Source organism: Dasypus novemcinctus, chromosome 8, assembly GCF_030445035.2.
Source record: "Dasypus novemcinctus isolate mDasNov1 chromosome 8, mDasNov1.1.hap2, whole genome shotgun sequence".
NCBI lineage: Eukaryota > Metazoa > Chordata > Mammalia > Cingulata > Dasypodidae > Dasypus > Dasypus novemcinctus.
Genome location: NC_080680.1, coordinates 100,840,284 through 100,863,746, shown reverse-complemented (window position 1 = coordinate 100,863,746; position 23,463 = coordinate 100,840,284). Strand labels below are relative to the sequence as shown.

Below are 23,463 nucleotides of genomic sequence, written 5' to 3'. Positions count from 1 at the left end.
ACACATCTATGACTGATGAGGCATGAAATCCAATTCAACCATGTTTAGTCATTATTACTCTCTATCTTGGACCCCTTTTCTAGTGTACATTACTCTAGAGTAAGGTATTTGCAGTATTTACTTTAGATTGATTTTATTTTGTTTAAATATCTGCCATTTAGCCTCTAGTCTCACTAGGGTACATTTGGGTATGAACAGACTGAGTCCTATGTGATTATGGCCACTTAATGAATTTATGTGGAGTTACTTTTAATCAAGGATGAACTGTTTTTTTCAATTTTGCACTGCCCAGCTGCTACCCTGACTGTCTCCTACATCATCTATAAATACCTATCTATCATAGTTAACCAGAAATCCTATTTTATGAATATTCACCAAGAGCACAAAATCTTACCAATTGAATTGAGCCTACAGGAAAGGAAAAAAAAAATCAAAAAGAAGTTTACATTTATACAGAAATTGCTTCTGCAGGTATTTTGTGTGAGTACCAATTTCAAACTTTTCTGTCTCGGATAAATATGAAAAATCTATCCATAGTAAAATGTCCTCTGAAGATTAGAGAACTAACAACTGGTCTTGAAGGTGACTACTCCATTGTTTCCTAACCCATCTTCCTGTTAGTGCAACACTTATCTAATGCATTAGCCTCCGCTCCACTCCACAACATCTTCTTTAACCTTGATAAGGAAATCCCCAGCAATGAAGAATTCAACCCCTGTGAAGGGTTCATTCCCATCCATTGGAAAATTTGATTATAAGAAAGTTCTACTTAAAGTCCATACTCCTTGAAGTTTCATCCAGTGGTCTTGTTCTGGATTTCTGAAGCCAAATGAAGCAAGTTTTCCTTCTTTAGGATACAAAATGCCTTCACAGAGTTTACAATCCTCATACCTTGCCCTTTAGTTTCTCTGCCTTCAGGCCCAATGCCTCAGTTCAACCAGTCATACCAATTGGTTTAAAGTTCAGGGCCATCTTCCCTCAGCATAATCCTACTCACAACACTCATCATGAAGGCTTAAATAGTTTGCTTCATTTTTCAGTTGTTATATTGGCAATAATTCTATCTGATAGCATTGTTAAAAGAATCAATAAGCACATGCACATATTTCCCCCCTGGCTCCCAGAATCATATTCTACATTCTAAACCTAGAAGGACTTCAAAAAGTTCTCATCCTTCTTCCTCATTTGCTACTGTATCTCCTCTGCCTTCCTTTTCTCCAACCATCCTCATTTTTATAAACAATAATAAAATCATTATGCCTAAAAGTGGTGAAAGGACTTGCCTGAGTTAATGCTGTAAAGTAAAATACCCTTTAAGAATTTAACTCTAAGAAAATAATATTTCAGCAGAACCACTATGTGCTAAGTGCTTTGAACACGTATTCTCATTCAGTCTGAACATACTGCAGATCGATGAGGTTAGAACTTTTTTTCCTATATAACAGATGGTGGGACTGAGGCTAAGATAACAGAGATCCTCAGAGATGCTCAATAAAGTGAGCCCAGACCTTAATGGTCCTTCTGGAAGACCACCCTGCTCATCAACTCACAGTCCTGTTGAAGTCATAATTCTCACATAACTCTTAGGCCAATCAAAGACTCTGCTTCTTTCAAAGAGATGCAATTATTCATCCTTTTCCATAATTATAAAATTTTATAGCAGGAAAAGACCATATGGAGGTTGTCAAATTCAACTCAATTACTAAGAAGAAAAATATGCACTAATGTTGGGTTTTTGCATAACTCAGTTTCTTTTCTATTTTAACATTTAGCATTCTATATTTTCAAGATGTTAATATCCTAGATTAAAAAAAAACATCATATCGCTTACCTGAGCACATAGTGTCACTTTATGACATCATGATCACCATGGCAACAATTGTGCATTAGCAGCAAATTGCTTCCAGTAAGGGATCGTGGCAATGAGTTAACAAAGTATGGCAGCTTCAGATGCTGGTGTGAAAGGGAAGGGAAAAAGTGGAAAAGGAAAACCAGGTATGCTACTTTTCCTGCCAACATTCCTTAGACCTGAGATGAGGTGGGAGTGAACATGTGAATACTCTTTAAGGAACAGAAATAAATCCTCTAATCATCTAGCCAAATAAAAAGCAAAGTGGGAGTGACGGGTAGAGGAGAAAATAGAAATATTCTGGTGTCCTATTTTCAAATCTAAGAGTACTGAAAATGCTTGATTCTTTCTCTGTCCTTTGCCCATGAGCAGAGTGATATATCAGAAAGGGCATAGAATTAAATAATTCTAGGTGGAAATTTTGGTCATACCAATTATAACCTGTTGATACTTGGGCAATTCCTTAACCTTTACAATGAGAAATCATCTGTAAAAAAGGTGCAATATTGCACTGTAAGATTGTCGAGGTCAAGAAATAATGTAAATAAGATATCTGACTCATAAAAGCTTATAATTTTCTTCTTTCTAATTGTTGAAATATAGGCTTACAAAATAAGATAGGCAGTGGTTGGTATGTAGATGACCAGTGCATTATTTTCATTACTTTTCTAAGTGTTGGAATTACCTCAAAATTGTTTCATTTCTAAAGGAAAATGTTTGTTTAAAATCCCTCTGATACAATAGATATTTTTACTCCATGAGCTTGGTTCAAGCCCTCCATTTCTGATGCTTAAAAATATAGGAAGAGAGAAATGTATTTTATGTTTCCATTATTCCTTGCTATTTATAAAACGCTAACGTAATTTAGTTGCAAAACATGTCTTTCTACACCCATAGATTTATCCATCACTATAAACCCAACATCAAAATCGGATAATTATTTATATTCATTGTTTAATAATTATCTTTCCAATTAAATCTCAGTGAGAAGGCTTTGCATGTGTTCTGCTTATCACTGTATTTCTGGTTCTAGCACAGTATCTTACATGAAAAAAAGTGCTCAATAAATACATTTGTCAAATAAACATGTCTAGAAGACTTTTTTACATCTGATAGGAATAGGCTCAAAATTTCTATGCAATATTGTCTAATATTCTGTTTCTAATCACTAAAATAATAAAAAAATGTGCTTAAGATATGCCTTTGTCTTCATCTGTGCACTTTAGTCTTTTTTCCCTTAGTCTTTGTTTCAAATGGTATCTGTTTCTTTCTGTGTCTATCTCTCTAAATATACATCTTTCTCTTCTTTTCCTGTCCTTTTTTTTTGAAATCTCCCTCTTTCTCTCCTACACCAAGTTTCCTTTCTTTGCTCCCTGGTCTTTAGAAGGTCTTTCCTTGGGACTCTCTTGCCAACATAATTCTGTGTGAGTTACATTCATTTGCAAAACCTTTCACTGCGTGAAGATGTTCTATTTAATTAGTGAAAGTTCAATTTTTTTTGTCCCTGGCAGAGCATCGTACATCACAAAGTCTAGAGGGTCATTAGCTGTGAAATTAATCAGGATGGAGAAAAGCAGAATAATACTCTAGACCTTGGTGAAATCTGTCTCGGGTTCAGCTGTGACAACCCTGCAGGATGCAGGCTTCTTAGGGCCTCTTGGGCCATTCCCACCACTGAGGGGCACAGAGAGGGAGGCTGTTATTCACCCTGACAGACATTATGTTACAGCTGACCAGGGACAGAGCTGAGAAACCAGGGGACCAAGAGCTGAATACCGCCAGCTCGGAATATCCCGCTTGGGAGCTCCCATGACTGTGTTGAGAGAAAGTATTTATCTACCAAAGTCTTTTTCAGTATAGGTGGAAGGTGACTGCTTCAGCCCTTGGGGGATAAAGAAGATAGCTTGTTTTCACTTCTATGTCCTGACTTATATAATCTTCAAAAATTTAAGTTTATTGTATGATTAGAAATAAAATAGGAAAGTGGAATGTATGTGATATCCCCCCCCACACACACCTACAAGAAGCATTTGATCTCTATAAATTACATTAATTGATTACACTCTTGATATTACTGCTCTCTGGGCCTCAGTTTATGTGTCAATAAAATGCAGATGATCATGTCCACTAAACCTCCCTTGTAGAGTCATTGCAAGAATGAAAGAACAAATCAGCATTGAGATGTGGAAATGGCACTTTGAATTTGTTTAGTTTCTTAAGATTCTCAAAAGTAACTTTCTCAAGTACAAAATCATTTTTGGGGTAAAAATAAAACATGTGGCCATTAGTCACACAAATCTGTCCACATGTGGCAAAGAGAGAAGCGTCTATAATAGGCAGAAAGAACACTGACCTGTGTACATCTCTACCCTTGATGACTTGTGTAACTTTGAGTCTGTGATCTTCAATGACCATATCTGTAAAAAGAAGACTATTTTCAGTTCTTTTGGACATTGCAGTAGTTTGATATTATTGATGAATTCCAAAAAGAAATATTGGATTATGTTTGTAAACTGGTCTTTTCCTCTAGGCATATGAGATTATATTTGATTCAGTGACAGTAGGGTGTTGAGTACCCACCCCTTGTTGTGTGGAGACTCACAGATAAAAGGCATGGCAAAGAATGGGGTTGGAGTTTTGATGTTGGAGTGTGATGCTGAAGCCTTAAGCTGTAACCCCAGGAAGTAAGCACACAGAGGAAAGAGAAGCAAGCCCCAGGAAGGGAGGAACCCAGGAAGCCTGAACCCTCACAGCTGTTGGCAGCCACCTTGCTCCAACATGTGAAAATAGACTTTGGTGAGGGAAGTAACTTATGCTTTATGGCCTGGTATCTGTAAGCTCCTACTGCAAATAAATACCGTTTATAAAAACCACCCAATTTCTAGTATTTTACATCAGCACCCCTTTGACTGACTAATACAGATATATACCTAGAAGTGGAATTGCTGGGTCATATGGTAAGTCTATCTTCAATTTTATGAGGAACTGCCAAACTTTTCCATAGCGGCTGCACCATTTTATATTCCCACCAACAATGTACAAGTGTTCCTATTTCTCCATATCCTCTCCAACACTTGCTATTCTCTTTGGTTTTGTTTTTTCTCAGTAACAAATCTTGTGGGTATGAATGGTATCTGATTGTGGTTTTGGTATTTCCCTGTGACTGATGTCATTGAGCATCTTTGCATGTGTTCATGACCACTTGTATATCTATGTTGGAGTATTGCCTTTTCAAGTCCTTTGTCCATTTCTTAATTGTGATGTTGGTCTTTTTATTGTTCAGTTATAGGATTCCTTTAAAGATTCTAGATATTATTACTTTATTTTTTAAAGATTTATTTTATTTATTTCTCTCTCCTTCCCCTCCACCCCTGTTATCTGCTCTCTGTGTCTATTTGCTGTGTCTTCTTTGTCTGCTTCTGTTGTTGTCAGCTGCATGGGAATCTGTGTTGCTTTTTTTTTTGTTGCGTCATCTTGTTGTGTCAGCTCTCCATGTGTGTGGCACCATTCCTGGGCAGGCTGAACTTTCTTTCGCTCTGGGTGTCTCTCCTTATGGGGCGCACTCCTTGCATGTGGGGCTCCCCTGCACGGGGACACCCCTGCGTGGCAGGGCACTCCTTGCGCACATCAGCACTGAGCATGCACGAGCTCCACACGGGTCAAGGAGGCCCAGGGTTTGAACCGCAGACCTCCCAGGTGGTAGACAGATGCCCTAACCACTGGGCCAAGTCCTCCACCCCAAGATTCTAGATATTAAACCCATAAAGGATATGAGGTTTCCAAATATTTTCTCTCATTCTGTAGGTTATCTTTTCATTTTCTTATAATACCCTTTGATGTACAAAACTTTTTAATTTTGATGAAGTACATGTTATCTATTTTTCTTTTGTTACTTGTGTTTTTAGTGTCATATCAAAGAAGGCTCTGCCAAATCCAAGGCCACAAATATTTATACACCAATGTTTATAGCAGCATCATTCACAATGGCCAAAGGTGGAAGCAACTCAAGTGTTCAACAGATGAATGGATAAACAAAATATGGGATGTACATACAATAGTATTTTATTCAGACATGAAAAGAAATAAAGTTCTGATACACATTAAAACATAGATGAAACTTGAAGACATCACATTGAATGAAATAAGCCAGATATAAAAGGACAAATATTGTAATATCTCACATACATCAGATACCTAGAATATGCAAATCATAGAAACAAACAATAGATTACAGGTTACCAGGGGCTGCCAAGAAAGGGGAATGAGAAGTTATTGCTTAATGGATACACATTTTCTGTTTGGGGTAATTAAAAATTTTTGGAGATGGATAGTGGTGATGTTATCCTAACATTGTGAATATTATTAATACCACTGAATTGTACACTTGAAATTTTGAATTGAATATATGTTAAAATAATAAAAAGTTAAAAAATGAAGGCTGTAACAGCTATTGGAGCTGTTATAAGAATGGAGTAACTTCATAAGCATATAATTGTCTTTTTTTTTTTTAAGGAAGTTTTAGATTATATAAATGTTACAGCCAAGAATACAGGGAATTCCTATATGTCCCACCCTCTCCCCTTCCCACACTTTTCTCCATCAACAACATTCATTAGTGTAGTACATTTGTTACAACTGATGAACACATATTGAAGCATTGCTACTAACAACGGTCTATGGTTTACATTACAGTTAACGGTTTGCACCACACAATTCTATAGGTTTTGACAAAATTTATAATGGCCTATATCTGTCTTTGCAATGTCATGCAGGACAACTTCAATGTCCCCCAAATGCCCCATGTTATATCTATTCTTCCCTTTCCCTCCCTTCAGAAAGTCTGATGTCCACTGCCTTTATATCAGTGTTACAAGTTCTTCCATTGCTAGAATAATAATAAGTCTACTTCAGTCCATAGTTGTATTCCCATCTTAAATTTGTTCATTCCTCAATCTTGAGGATTTTGGGATGGTGATGCCTCCTCTGTTTCTGACTGAGAAGGGGCTTAAATCCCATGGGACAGATGGATGGAACTGTCTTGCTTTCAGTTGTGGAACTCTGTTTTTTGGGTTGGGCATTGTCCATCATCCTTTTGTTAGTTGTCCTAGGTGAGTTTAATGGGTAGGTGTTGCAACTCTGCTGAGGCTCAGGGCTCAACTGACATGTGAACAGACAGAAGATTTAAGTCTCTGGGACATATATTTAATGAGTATAGTGCTAATTATAGGTTCAAATATAAGGAGCACAAGACATGTGTAGGAAAATGAGTCTAACTCCATCACATTGCAGAGCATATATTTCAAAGTAAGGCCTACAGACAGGGTTTGGAATTCCTGAGATTGTCTGCCCTACCTATAGTGTCTAGATGTCTCTATAGCCCTCAGGAGCCCCGCTATTTGAGGCATTATTTACTGTGGCAGTCAATGAGATCCTGCTAAGAAATGCATAAGTGTAACCCCTGGAATGGCCTCCAGACTCATTTTGAAATCTCTTAGTCCTAAAAACTCATTTGTATTTAATATTTCCCCATTGTGCCAAGGTGCTTTTCCAAATGCCTCACTAGTTGGTGTTTGGCAATAATCCCTTGGTGCCAGGGAGGGTCATCCCTGGGAGTCATGTGCCATGCCTGGGGCAAGGTAGTGCATTTATAAGCTGAGTTTGGCTTAGAGAGGTCACATTTGAGCAATAAGGAAGTTTTCAGGAGTTAACTCTTTAATTGCCTTTATTTTTTTTTAAAATATCATCAAACGGTATTTTCTTGATCGTCTCAAATAGCTATATACTCTTTACAGAATGGATTGTCTAGAATGCCACCATTTTTCTCTCATCATTATTATCTCTCCTAGTATCTTTACATGAGTTTCTTTCTCTGCAAGCCATCCTTCATGCAGCTTGTAATAAGTACCAGACACTACGGAAATTGGTTCACTTACTTTACCTCACTTAACTCTCAGAACAACCATGCCAAAGTTAGGTATTGGCTCTACTACACCAAGAGATGATGGAACAAGCCCCAGTAGTTACTCAGTAAGCACAAGACCCAGGATCCAAGTCTATGATTATTCACCACTGAAGAGCAATTAATTCAATTTTATCCCACTGTCTATCAGCAAGCTTTTTCTGAGAAATGCAAAAAGCTGTAAACCCTCACTGTGATCTGAGATGGGTTTGATGCTCAGATATAGGGAATGGACAGGTCCAGGGACAGGTTGGGTTTCCAAGTAGTAGCTAATATGCTCATTTTTCTGTCTTGTTTTTTCAGATAAAACATAATTTACAGGCCAGCAGGTAACCTGAGACTGGCAATTGGTAAATTGTAATAATGATATCACTTTGCATCAATACAGTACATTTCATCTGAGGCAACAGAGGACTCAGCTGATGTTAATTAAACTTCACAGCATCCTAATACTTAAAGTCAGAGTTGTACCAATTTGAGAGAGAGAGAAACTGAGGTGATAATGACTCTCATAAAACACAGAATCAGGAAGGAACATTTGACAGAATGGATCCGAAGTAGGTGGTAGAAGCCCAATTTCCAAGTTAACTGAAAAAATCATTAGATAAAATTTTGAGAGAAAGAACTAACTGTGGAGTCAGTAGACATAACTTTTTGGCCTGACCTTTCCATTGTTGATAAGAGAGAACAGAGTCAAGCCACATTTTCTTTCTCATTCTCCATGCATCCATTAGTAAAACAAGGGATCTGCTGATCATTGCCTTGCCTAGAATCACTCTTGTAGTGATATGGTCCTTAAAAATAATCTGACCACATATTACCTAAACAGTACTTTATGGACTGGTGCCACAAAATGTTTCAAAATCATCCAGAGGTGGGGATGGAGGGTGTCTTAGTTTTCCCTGCTGCTATGATAAATACCACACAATAGTTTGGATTAATCAACAAGCATTTATTAGCACACATCAAAGGTTAGAAGTCCAACATCAAGGCATTGGCAAGGCCATGTTTTCTCCTCAAAGTCTTTAGCCTTAGGGTGCTGGCTTGCTGGAATCCTTGGGATTCCTTTGATTTTAAAAAGGCAACAGACATTTTTCTGTGGCTCCTGGCTAAAGCTACCAAGACAGCACATTATAACTAAATATAAAGGGAGAAGTTTTTAATCATGAGAGGTGTCTGATAATGGATTATGCTTCTTCAAAGAGGTAGTGAGCTCACCATGACAAGAGGTACTCAAGCAAAACCAGGGTGGTAATTTCACAGGGATGCTGCAGATGAAATTTTGTATAATAAATGAAATGTTTTTCTAGAAAAAAAAAGTTAATACTCTCTTAAGGACACTAAAACCCAGAGTCTCAACATGTAGCATTATGTACAGCATATAATAGTAATATAATAATAATAATAATAAATTACTAGATATGTAAAGAAGTCTGACAGTGTGGCCCCAAGCCTGGAAACTGACTCTGAGATAACTCAGGTTTGGAATTAGCAGAAAGTATTTTAAAGCATCTATTATAAACCTGTTCAAGGATTTAAAGAAATGCATGGTCATCGTAAATGAAAAGAGGGAGAATCTATAACAGAAACAGAAGTTATAAAGAAAAATCAAAGGGACATTTTAGAACTTAAAAATATAGTGTCTGAAATGAAAACAAAATCACTGGATTGGCTTTTCAACACATTGGAGCCAGCAGAAAAGGAAATCAGTGAATTTGAAGATCTAAAAATAGATACTATTGAAAATGAAGCACAGAGGAAAAATCTTATGGAAAATAATTAACAGCACCTCAATGACTTGTGGGATAATATCAGTCACTTCAACATACACATAATTAGAGTCCCAGAAATAGAGGAGAGAGATAACAGAGAAGAAAAATGTATATATGAAGAAATAATGGCCAAACTTTCTTGAATTTGGAAGAAAACATAAATTACAGATTCAAGAATACTGGTGAACCCCAAGAGGAATAATACAAAGAAAATTACACCTAGGTATGCCAATGTCCAATGCTGAATACCACACACTAAAAAAAAATTTCAAATGAAACCAACGAAAATGACACATTACATACAGGAAAGCAATGACATAAATCATGGCTGATTTCTCATCAGAATCAATGGAGGGCAGAAGACAATGAAATAACAACTTTAAAGTGCTGGGATGGGGAAGAAATCTGCCAACCCAGAATTCCATACCCAGCAGCAACATTCCTAAGAAGTGAAGACAGAATTAAGACCTTTTTAGATAAAAGAAAATTGAAAGAATATTTTACCTGACATGCTGAAGGAAGTTCTGCAAGCTGAAGGGAACTGATAGATCTACAAGAAAAGATAATGAGCCTTGGGTGTGGTAACCATAAGGGTAAAGAAAAAAGACTAATTTTATTCTCTTTATTTAAATGTATATATCTATTAGAGCGATGATTATACTGCTACTTATATACTGCTGATATATATCATATATGGCAGCATAAAAAGGATGATGTTAAATAGAACTATACTGTGGCAAATTTCTTATATTTTATCAGAAAGGGTGGCATATTTACTCTTACACTGCAATTAGTCAGGAATGAATTTTGGAATCCCTAGGGCAACCACTTGAAAAAGTGTAAAGAGGTAGAGCTGAAAACCAATACAGGAATTAAAATGAAATGCCAGAAAATATTTGATTAAACAAAATTACGGCAGGAGAGAAGGAATAAAGAAAACACACAGGACAAATAGAAAAGTAATAATAAGATCATAGACCTAAATCCAAATATATGAGTAATTATATTAAATCGAAATGAACTGAACACTACGATTAAAAGCCTAAGATTACCAGACTAGATATATAAAAGCAAGACTCAGCTGTATGGTACTTTAAATATGAAGCTGTCACAGATCTTTTGAAAGGGAAAGGCTAACATGAAAAATACCATACAGGGAAGCAGCCTTGGCCCACTGGTTAGGGTGTCCATCTACCATATGGGAGGTCCGCGGTTCAAACCCCGGGCCTCCTTGACCCGTGTGGAGCTGGCCCATGTGCAGTGCTGATGCACGCAAGGAGTGTCCTGCCATGCAGGGGTGTCACCCGCATAGGGGAGCCCCATGCCCAAGGGGCACCCAAGGAGCGCGCCCCATAAGGAAAGCCACCCAGCACAAAAGAAAGTGCAGCCTGCTCAGGAGTGGTGCTGCACACACTGAGAGCTGACACAACAAGATGATGCAACAAAGGGAAACACAGATTCCCTTGCCGCTGACAACAACAGAAGCGGGCGACGAAGATGTAGCAAACAGACAGAGAACAGACAACTGGGGGGGGGGGGGTGGGGAGGGCAAGGGGAGAGAAATAAAAAAAAAAAATACTGTACAAACATAAGATTTTAAAAGCTGAAGTGGCTGCATTATCAGTCAAAATAGACTTCAAGATGATGACAGGAAGTATTATAAAAACTTTTTAAAATTATGAAAGTATTTCTGACTTACAGAAAAGTGGCAAAATAATTTAAAGAATTCCCAAAATGTTAACATTTCACCACTTCTCTTTTTCTCTGTCTCCTTTCCCACACTGCCCCTCTTTCTCTTTATTTCTGCCTAGGTCTATATACACACACACCAAAACATGCAGATTCTTTTTCTCTGGTATATTTGAGTTATATCACACACATAATTTTCATTTACACTTATATATTTCATTGTGTGTTTCTGAAATTCCAGGGTATTCTCTTACAGAAGCATCAATACAATTATCAAAATCAGGAAATTAGCATTGATAAAATACAATTATCTAATCTACAGATCCTATTTAATTTTTCCCAATTGTCCCATTAATGTACTTTTAATAGCAAACCAATTTTTCTCCTGGTTCAGAATTTAATCCAGGATTAAATATTGCTTTTAGTTGCCATTTCTCTTCAATTTCCTTATAATGTAGAATAGCCCACCAGCCTCTGTCTTTCATGACCCTGACCTTGTGGAAAATCACATGCCTTGTTTGGTAGACTATTCCTCAAACTGCGTGTGTATGATATTTCCTCATGTTTAGGCTCAGGTTACGTATTTTTGGCAGGAGTACCTTGGGAGTGATATTGTGGCTTTTTCATTGTGAAATGTCTATAAGAAATGATGTCTAATTTCTGGTGGTTAATTTTGGTAATTTGATTGAATTAGTGTCTGTCCGTTTTCTCCTCTGTAAAGATACTATTTTTCCCTATATCATATAATTCTCTGTCTAATTAGGAGATATTTTGAGACCATGTAAATATCCTGTTTCTTTTCAAACTTTCACCTACAAGTTTTAGCATGTATTGACAATCCTTACTTGAAACAAGTTATTACTCTAGTGGCACCAACTGAAAACAAGGAGTATAACCAGATATGAGTGACAGAAAATACTGAAAAAGTCAATTCATTAGGAAGATACATAATCATAAATATTTAAATGCTTACAACAGAGCTTCAAAATATGTGAAGCAAAACTGGCAAAACTAAAGAGAAAAAGAGATGAATCCACAATCACAAATGAAGATATTAATAGCCCTCTTCACAGCTGGTAAAAAAAACTAAACAAAAAAAATCAGTAAGGATATAGAAGACCCAACCACCGTGATGTAATTATACCACTCTACTCCAAGTAACTACAGAGTACATAAACTTTTCTCTTTCACATGGATGTTCACTAAAATAGACCATATCTTTGACTATTAAACGGTTTCAACAGATAGTCAAAGATTGAAATCTTACGGAGTGTGTACTCTAAATGAATGCAATTATATTAGAAATCAGTAACTATCGAAAAAATTTTAAAGCACTAAATTTAGAAATTAAACTCCTACCGGATTGAACAATACTTTGTCCAACGAAATGGCCTGATATACAAAGTCTAAAGATAGTTTACACAGTGTGACATACTTAGGGGTTTTGGAGAGAAATGCTGTGTGAATATTTTGCCTTCTTATTTGATATTTGTGTATTTCAACAGTACCTTACAGGTAAAGAAAGTGTGCCAATTATAATCAAGTATAGTGGCAGATGTTTAATCTCATATTTTGGCAAAGACCACTGGGTGAGGGAAGGAAAGGAAGGGAAAGATAACATGCAATCCTAGCTGGGCAGTGTGAACCCCAAAACATCTGCAGGAAACAGATCTAGTGCCTCATGGGACATGCTCATCTCTGATTTCAGTGGCTGCCTTCTCCAAGGTTTTTCATAGCAATCCAAGCTCTTCCAAGATTCCAGCTTGTCGACGCAGTGACATTATTCTGGCTTCAGGGAACTACAGAAATGAAGCAGCAGCAGCAGAATTACCTGGCAGCACATCTCTGCATAAATGCCACTGGATCTTTATTAGAATGGGAACAGAATGCTTCAGAGCAGCTGACCTCAGTAGGCTATTTCTGTCAGGAGACTGTGGTATAAAATTGCATCTATATCTATAATATACATTTATGTATTTTATTTTATCTTTTATCTCTGGTAACTAATTTTCCCCCACAAAGACTAGTACTTGAGTTTATACATACATATATACCCATATACATATTAATTTTAAAAGTGGATGAGAATTCAAGCCTCAAAGCAAGGAAAGTTTCTTTTATTTTTCATTTCCCTTTTAGTTCATTTCACTCTTGCTATTATTTGGGGAAATAAATCAGGGCTTTATAATGATCAGGAAACTAAAGGGGGGAAAGTCACACTTGGATTTGTTTTTGCAGGTGATGAATTTCACACTTGAGAGAGAACGGGAATTTGAGAATGTAAATGTGCAAGTTAGGACCCAGTGCACTAGTCAAAAGGGGTATCAAGAAGAAAAAGGTTGCTGCTTGGGGTGGGGGATATTACAAATTAAGAAAAGCAATTCAGTGAAGAAGTGACTCAAAAGGTCAGGCTGCTAAGAGTCCCTGCAGGGTAAGAACCAGAAATCACACGATGCAGCCCACGCAGGCCCACATGAAGGACCAGAATAATTGATGATCTAAGAGCCAGGATCTGCGTAATTCACAGGATCTCAAACCGCCCACAGACCTGCAGCCCAACTGTCTCTGCACAAACATCATGGAGCTCAGGGGGTGGTGGGAGGGTTCAGGGATGCCAGGTGATAAGGTGGCTACAGGGAGGGGTTGTTTGAAGAGGCAGCTGAATCCCGCCCCAATCCCACCCTCTGTGTGTTGAAGATGAGCGGGGAATAGTGACCACATGAGAACTACAGTTCCTGCTCTGTGGGAATAGAGGTGCAAATCCCTATTAATAGAGCGCTAAAGCTTCCTGGTACAAAGCTAGGTGGAGCTGATGCTTACCTTCCAGGCCAGAGTGGACCTCCTCCTGCTCCTTAAATCTAACTTGAGCTTACACAAGATTGCTGGGGACAGTTGGTGAGAGAAAGAGAGGGGTGGGAACCAGTAAGGATGCTGGCTTACTAGGGCTTTCTGCCTTTTGAAGAGGAAGAACTTATGTAAAAAGATATAAGTATCTGGCCCCTTGCTTTTTAAGGCACAGTAAACCTGTCTACCATTAATCATGGCCCAATTAATGACTCAAACTTGACCAATCTGATGAACAACTCATCCTGCTTTTGGAGAGAGCGGGAAAGTGGGTGGATAGTGGCAGGCTTGGTGTGCAGAGAAGGGAAGAACTGTGGCAGTTGGCCATGCTGGGACTGAGCAGTCTCCTCCACATGTACACATCTTGGCATGGCTGAGCTTGGGTATTGCTTCCCAATCACTCTGCCCCTTGAACCGACCTGGGCCTCTCTTAGCAGCTTCTCCCAGTGCTGCTTACATCCTCCCAGTCCTGTCATCTTGACTCTAACTTTCACAATCATCTCTCTAATTCCTCCAAATCAAAACAGGGAAGAGTTGGGCTCTTGTGATGGTACTGAGTGAACTTGGAAATCACTTAAGCTCTCTGGGCCTGCCATTTTTATTCTTGTTTAGATTCATTCATCTGATGCTAAGCCATGTACTGGGAATTTTGGACACAAAGCTGAACAAGGAAAAATTACTGCCTTCGAAGTAGAATTTGATAGGGGAGGCAGACAATTCAGCAAGCATTATGAAGCAAGGTGGTACGTGTGGGGATAAAGGTGTGTCTATGATGCTGTAGAAGGAGACAGGAAAACTAACCAGATGCCATGGTGGAGACTGCTAATTTTCCCTCATAACCCATCCATCCTCCCCTTCTTCCTTTTAACAAAAGAATCCACCAAGATTCAGCTGGATACATAGTCTTATACCTCATTATAGGCATGGGAGTTACTTCTGATTAATGGATAGGAATGGAAGATACATATCAAGCTCTTTGGTCATGATCTTTATAAATTCATTCTGTTGAGGACAAGTCCAGTGGATACAAGGTACTGGTGAGCTACACTTAATTTTACAGTGAAAAATAACACTCAGGGGAAAGTAAGGCAACAATCTAGAAGTAACCTGGACCACTGTATAGCCTTGTAGGAAATGACCCACAACGTGGACCTCTCATATCTGGACTCAAATGTGGCAAGGCAATAAAATTATATATTTTTAGCTATAGCAGCTTAACTACTGCAGAAGACCATGTGGGAGAGGAGACTGATACTTGCACAAAATCTTGAAGAATAGATAAAATCTACCAGGAAGATGAGAAAAAGGGATATAATTCTAGGCAAAGGAAAAAACAAACAAATATGTTACAAGGTTCAGAGATATGAAAATGGATAATTTAGAATGCCCCAGATCTGAGTGCGACTGGATAGAGCTAAGCATATAGAGGAGTGAGAGGGCAGGGGTCAACTCATTGAGAACCTTCTTTCCTGGCAAAAAGAGTTTCTACATTATCTCATTGGCATAGGGGAGCCTTGTTGAATATGAACAAAGTGGGGAGAGTTTTGGAGACATATGCCCTTTAAACGATGCTCCTTACTATAGACTGCAAGGAGCAAAAGTGATAGCAGAGCCTTAATAAATGTGGTCATCTAATGTGCTCTCTGGGGTTCTTTTGCTCAACTGTGAAACAGTCAGATCTCCATAGCCTTCAGGAGAACCAGCACCCAGGGTTGTATCTACTTTGTCTCTTTTTGGGTTCTTGCTGAGGTGTGCATAAATGTGACCCCTCTGATGACCTCCTGACTCTTTTTGGAAGACTCTTAGCCATATAAACTCATTTGTCTCTGCCATTTTCCCCTTTTATTCAAGGAAAGCAGTTTTTAACACTTGATCCAACATGTAGGCTGAGATATCAAAATTAAAGCCTTTTGCACCTTAAAGGAGTTTGTCAAAAAAGTGAAAAGAGAGCCTACACAATGGGAGAAAATATTTGGTAACCACACATCTGATAGGAGACTTACATCCTGAATATATAAAGAACTCCTATATCTTGAAAATACAAATACAAACAACCCATTTTAAAAATGGGAAAAAGATTTGAACAGATGCTTCTCCAAAGAAGAAATACAAATGGCTAAAAAGCACATGAAAAGAAGCTCAAAATCACTAGCTATTAGGGAAATGCAAATCAAAACTACAATGAGATACCATCTTACTCCCATAAGACTGGCAGCTATCATAAAAACAGAAGACTACAAGTGCTGGAGAGGATGTGGAGAAATGCGAACACTAATCCACTGCTGGTAGCAATGCAGAAGGATCCAGCCATTCTGGAGGACAGCTTGGGGTTTCTCAAAAAGTTAGCTATAGATTTGCCATATGACCCAGCAATTCCACTGCTGGGTATACACCCAGAAGAACTAAAGATAAGGACACAAATCAATATATGCACACCAATGTTCATAGCAGCATTATTCACTACTGCCAAAACATGGAATCAATCCAAATGCCCATCAACAGATAAGTGGATAAATAAAATGTGGAATATACATAAAATGGAATACTACTCTGCTATGAGAAGGAATACAGTACAAGCACATGTGATAACATGGATGGATCTTAAGGACCTTATGTTGAGTGAAGCAAGCCAGACACTGAAGGACAAATACTACATGACCTCTCTGATATGAAACAAACAAACCCAGCTGTCTCAAAGAATTAGAGATTGGAAGATAGGCTTAAAGGAATTTGGGGAGCGGGGAGAGGAAGGTTCCGAACTGACGCCTACATGGGAAAAGTCTATGATAAGTTGGAGATAAGTATTTGTACAGGGAAGGGATAAGATGGGGGCATAGGGGTACATTTGTGTGGGGCTTTGTGGGCTTGAGGGGGGCTAGGTTTGGGAGGATGGGTCAGATGGCCCAAGGAATTGGGGGTAGGGATGGGGGAAACAGCTGAATATGGGAGAATGTCAGGTATATGTCTGAAGCTATAATATTGAGAAAACTCTTTCGAAAATGTAATAAAGAAGGATTACGTGTTTAAGGTGCTTCTAGGGAGTGTATTTTGTCATAGTGTGATATATCATTGGGTGGAGACCCATAAAATGAGTGTGAGGGTGTACCTACAGCCTGGGGAGACCTGATGTTCCCAAATAGAGGGAATTGTGTCTATCAAGAGAATCAGTGGCTCCCAAAGGTTAGGGCAGTCTTGTATACCAACCAAGCCCTCAGCATCATTACAGTATCTGTAAATCTGGTCCCTTAAGTAGTGATGACTGATTGTCACTGTAGGCCCTGAGGGGAGGGGGGAGAGACGTATAGAAAAGATGGAAGCAGGGCAACTGGGGGGCAATGGAAGTGCTCCACTAGATCATGCAATGATGGATATATGATATGTTAACTTATCCAAAAGTGTATAAAAACCTATAAGCTAAAAATGTAAACCATAACACAAAACATAAGGAAGCTAAAAATTTAGAAATGTGTACAGTCTAAAATATAAACCATTATGTAAACCAAATAGAACCATGTATGATAGCTATGTTTCAAAATCTGTACGTCAGCTACAGCAAATATGACATGTGTAAAGATCATTGCTGGTGAAAGGAGAAAAGGGTTTGATGTTGGATATATGGGAGTCCCTTATTTGTGTTTGTGATTTACTGTGATTTAATTCTATTTCAAAAACCCACCAAACTGATTCCTCTTTCAGGAAATCTGCACACCCTGCCCCAGATCTTGCCTTTCTGGTTCCTTCTGGATGTACAGATCTCAACTCAAATATCACCTTCTTTACCATCCAAACTACCTTTCCTTATCATTACCTGTCATACTACCCTTATTATGCTGTTTGATTTTCTTGATCTCCCTTTTCGTGATCTGGAATTATCTCTATCTGTTGGTTTACTTGCTCCTGACCCACCACATGGCTAGACTGCAACCTCCATGAGAGCAAGATCCATGCTTTGCATCAACCCTGGGCACCTTGAAGAGTATCAGGCACAAGGTAGGTGCTCAATACATACCTGAGCTATGGACCCACAGAGTGATCCATGACCCATTACTCCACCCACCCCTGCCATAAACACTTGCCAAAAAAGTAAATAAAACAGAAACACTAATTGAATTAAATCTGCTTATTTCAAAACTGAGGAAACGGATACCCAGAGAAGTTAACATCATACTAAGACCCATATGGCATTGTTGCAAGAACTCTTGCCATCCAAGGACTCTTTGGACCTGATCCATTTGTCAACATTCTTTTCAAATGCGGCCCTGGGAATCCCTTAAAATAGGCTGACTGGGGTAGAAAAGGATTGTCACCTCTCTCTGCTTATACCCTCTATACCTCCTACAATATTACCCACTTTGTATTCTCTTTCAATATCTTACTTGTGTACCAGGCAGCTCATTTCCTTCAGTTCTTTTGGAAGCAGTTGCTATATTTCCTGTTATTAGTTATTACCAATCCAAACAAACACTTTAGTTTTCCCAAACTCTAGGAGGAGGTATTTTTAAAAAGGCCATCTTAATTATACATAAATAATGGAGAATCACAGAGGATTCATTAACATAATAAACAGAAGTCTGTTTCCGGCATCCCACAAGCAAGGTAATATAAAAATGAGCATTATTTGCTGCTCTGTAAAGTTGTGGGTTTCTTTTCCAAGATCTTCTCCCTGCTTCCTTAGGGTGGGGACTCTTCTCTCTGCCCATCCCTTTATCTGAGGTAAAAGGGTGGGCTTCAAAGAGAAAGAGGCTCTTGATCTCTGCCTTGAGGTACAGGTAGAAATGAGATGCAGAATAGTGCGGAAATAGAGGCTTAAAATAATGGGGATGCCAAAGCATGGGGCAGAGTAGAAACGTGAAAAACATAGCCTTGATACAAGAGATCTAATCCCAGCTCTAGCACACTAGCTGTATGATCTTGGATCAGGAGCTTAAGTCCTCTGAGTCTATTTTTTACTCTGAAAAATGTTATTACTCTCTGCCTTACTGGTTTATGGGTTACATGTTCATATACTAATCTCCCAGCACAATGCCTGATACATTATAGAGCCTCAGAAGTTCTCATTCCCTTTTCCCAAAGGATAGTAAGTTAGCACAGTGCTAGACCTTTCCCCTTTTCCACCTTTTCTCCTAATCCTAATTTAAGAAACTGACCTAATTTGATTCTTCCTCAGACCTCAGGACTGGGCCTGCAAGCTTTGAGTGATAACTGCCTGCCAGTTGGCAGGGAAGAATGGCATGCTGAAGTGGGGATTGAACTGTTGCCATTGGAGATGGCAACAGATGCTTCCTGGTTGAGGCTGAGTTGGCTAAATCAGGGCTCTGTGGTTTGAGACAGAATCCCAATTATTTCCAATTAGGAGATTGTAACGACAGCTGCTCTTAGCCCAGCCGTTTCTCACTACTGCCGACATGGTCTCATTGGTTTGAGAGCTTTAACCTGGACTGGAAATTTTAAGGGCAAGCCTAGTCAACACACATTGTATTTGAATTATTTGATTTTCTCCTTTCTGAACCTAAGATCACTTCCCCCTTAACTTAAAAGTCATTCTGGGAGGCAGCAAAGGGGCGTAGAAAGAGTCCTGGGTTCAATTCCCATTTCTATTACTTGCTGACTTTGACTTTGAGTATCTCTGATCCTTTGTTTTCTCATTTGAATGGAGGATGATACCTTGAGTTCTGTTGCTACCATGAAAGGGAGATGCTTTGTAAATGGGAAAAAGGCTTTGTATTTGGGAAAGACCACACACAATCCTTTATATCATTGGTGATCCCCCTTTAAGATGAGTTCAAACCTGGTATAACCAATAGAAGAACTACATGCAAAAGAATAAAGATCTGGATTGTACACATACACTTAGACCAGTGATTCAACATCTCTGAACATCATTAGACCAGTGATTCAACATCTCTGAACATCTTTTTTATCATTAAATTTGGAGTAAAATTAATAGTAGGCTGCTTGCCTACAGGATTTGCAGTTTAATGAGTGTAATGTGGAACCTTTTATAAACTGTAAAGTGCTGTGTACACATGAGCAATTATTATTATGTTCTTCAGGCTTTTTTTGGTTTGGCACCAGGCGAGTCAGCTGAATGCTCTGAACAAGAACAATCTGTTTTCTTTCCTCTTGGCAAAGAGCACAAGACAGCACACAGAAACTGGGGCAGGAGAGAAACTTCTGTCTCTCTCTCCCTCACACACACACACACTCACTCACCTACACACCATTCCACCACACATTCCCACAAGTCCAGCATCCAAAATACCACTGTAGAACTTGGGAAGTGGCCTCATTTCCTAACCAGTCTCTGTATCCTTGGTCCAGATGCTCACTGTTCATTGCCCAGATATAGTTAAGATCTAAATTAAGAACAAGTCTCTGGCTCCAACAGGCCTTGTCACACTGTGTAGAGCTCTAGACTTGGATGCAAGATGACTGGCTCTGCCATTTCTTTAGCCTCTCCTTCACTGCCAAGTCAATCAATCTCCCAGCTATGTTAATTTTATATCTAAAAAAGCTATCAAATCCACCCACTTCTCTCCAATCCCTTTGACACTTTCTTAGTTCAGACTACCATATCTTCCCTTAAGCCCCACCAACCTGACTCCCAGAAAGCCTCCTTCTTAGCCTTCCTGTCTCTACTTAAGCTACCATTTAATATATTCTCCACACTGCAACCAGGGGACTTACAGTTCTTCAAGGGCTTCCCATCTTTCTGGTAAAACACAAATGCCCTAACTCAGTGTCTAGGACTCCACATGATCTAGCCTCTGAAATACTTCCCTTTGCTTCCGAGCTACAAAGATGCTGACCTATTTGTCTGGGGAACCTGAACTTACACCTTCCCTCTCTTTACTGTATTTGTACAGCATGTTCCTCTGCCAAGGATATCTTAAGTAAACCCATCCTCTCTTTTTTCCCCAACCCTCTTCCAGCTAATGAGCTCTGTACTCCTGCACATTCCAACCACAGGTCCTTCCACATGGCCACCTTCCTTGGTTGCTCAGAATAGTGTGGTTCCATAATATGCACGCTCATGGCACCTCAACTTTTCCTGTGGTATTTATCGCATCTCACCATTATTTTTGTATTTCTGTGATAATATAATTTCTGTCTTAGAAGATTCTGAACTCTGAGAGGGCAGAAAATCATGTTTACTGACCACATAGTCCTACCTCCCCACATATAGTACATGACATAAAAATTTTTAATGGATGAACATGAATTTGGGCAATTCATGCATTCTTTCTCATTTTCTCCTTCCTCATCTAAAAATTGAGTTAATATTATTTTTTACCTATGTCATAAGGTATATGAAAGAGACAAATGAGATCATGCATCTATTAAGGATGATGTGATTTTTAAAACATCATCTTGTCTCATCAGCATGATCCTGAAGAAGCAGCAGAGGCAATGAGAAGGGGAGCCTTGACTGGATTTGCATCCCACTTGTACCACTTGATTAAGCCCTTTTAGACTCAGTTTACTCATCTGAAAAACTGGATAATAACATCAAAATTGCAGAATCATTATGACTGGGATTATACACATTAAACAGCTGGCAGAAGGTGTAAAACATATGAGGCTGTCAGTAAAATCTATCACTATTGCTACTTAATTATGACTATTATTTTAGATGTTCTGAAAAAGTTTCTGTTTCATTCCATTTCCTGCAAAATTTAGTTGACACTGCCCTACTTTTCTTATAAATCATCTGAATTATGCATACTGAATTCAGTCCCATAAAATGAACTGCATTTGTTATTCACTAATTAATCCATTTTGTAAATTGTGCCTTCTTTAAAGGGCAAGTCCTGTCATAAGGATCCATTTTATCACCAACTGCACCTACCTCAGTGGAAAGTAGACTGGAGATCCTTGATAAATTGATTCAGAAGATATGAGTAGTTTACTCACTAATTCAGAGTCCACTAATTTGCATTTCAGAGTGTGTAGGGCAAACATTCAAGTATGAGCGTGGGAAACCTAAGAATATTCATGGATGTGGGCAGGATGGAAAGTGTTCTGGGGAATTTTTTAATAGGTTTAGTGTTAATTCCCAGGAAGAGGAGAATGAATCAACAAATAGAGTTGAGTTGCATCCTAGGCACATATAGCATGCAGGAGCTTCTGTGGTGGTAACAAGAAGTCAGTGAGTCCTCTCTGCAAAATCAAGTATAAGACTCAACACATTAAACTTACTCAAATGCCAACTTCACAAGAAAGCTACCACAGGAGAATGAGAATGTAAAAATTAATTTTCTCAACAGTTCTTTCAATGAGTATGTGCTTCAGAGTGACTGTGCTATGGGTGGTTAATATTATCTCTTCTCAAAGTCATGGCACAATCATCTTGCCATGATGAACATGCTCCTGCTGTTTAAAGATACATAATTACATAGCATGGTCCCTGTAATGGATTGAATTATGCCCCTTAAACACTATATTCAAGTACTAACCCCTGATCCTGTGAATATAACCCCCATATGGAAATAGAATCTTTTAAAATATTATTAGTTAAGATGTAGCCATTCTGGATTAGGGTGGGTTCTAATCCAATATGCCTTGTCTCCTTATAAGCAGAGGAAATTTGGACATAGTAAGTGAGGCAAAGACAGAGAGCAAGATGACCATATGATGGAGGCAGACATTGAGTTTTACAAGGAGCTCTATGGATTGCTGACCACCCACCAGAAGCCAGGGCAGAGGCGTGGAACAGATAATCTGCTTTAAGAAGAGGCATGGCCTGATTCACATCTTGATTTTGGACTTCTAACCTCCAGAACCTTGCGACAATAAATTTCTGTTGTTTAAACTGGCCAGTCTGTTTTACTTTGTTACAGCTGCCCTGGCAAACTGTGACAGCCCATAAACCAAGCTAGTCACTGAAGAGAAGGGATAGCATTGCATTCCAAGGATAGTAGACAATAGAGCATAATAGTTAACAGTTTCTAGAGCAAGAATGATCAATTTCTTTAATAAGAACGACTTATTAACAATGAGACCTTGGGCAAGTGACTCAACCTTTCTGTGACTCAATGTTCTTATCTATAAAATGGGAAAGCTAATTTGACTCCCTTTAGGATAATTCTAAGTGTTTAATACATTTATGTATGAATTATTTGACCCATAGAAAGTAATACATATTTGTTGGTTGTGATTGTTACTAGTTGAAGGATTTCAAGAGTAATTTAGAGCCTATACAACTTTGCCTTGAGCCTTGATTTGGAAATCTAAATCCCAAGGAATAGCTTCACTGAATCTATACAATACTTAGGAATTATTTTAGCTAATTATTAAAGCAGACCCTTTAATAATTTAAAGCTGCCTGACTGTGGTAGCCCTTTGTTGAC

At 38.6% G+C, this 23,463-nt stretch overlaps 1 long non-coding RNA gene across 2 annotated transcripts; it reads left to right on the top strand.

The window, feature by feature from the left end:
• The first annotated feature begins 1,901 nt into the window (after positions 1–1,901).
• Positions 1,902–22,925, top strand: LOC131279623 (uncharacterized). 2 transcript variants are annotated; one of them, XR_009187020.1, is made up of 3 exons: positions 1,902–1,995; positions 18,031–18,103; positions 22,694–22,925. It is a non-coding gene; the product is annotated as an uncharacterized lncRNA (long non-coding RNA). The 2 variants fall into 2 exon arrangements; XR_009187021.1 differs by having other exon boundaries at positions 22,691–22,925.
• The last annotated feature ends 538 nt before the right edge of the window (positions 22,926–23,463 follow it).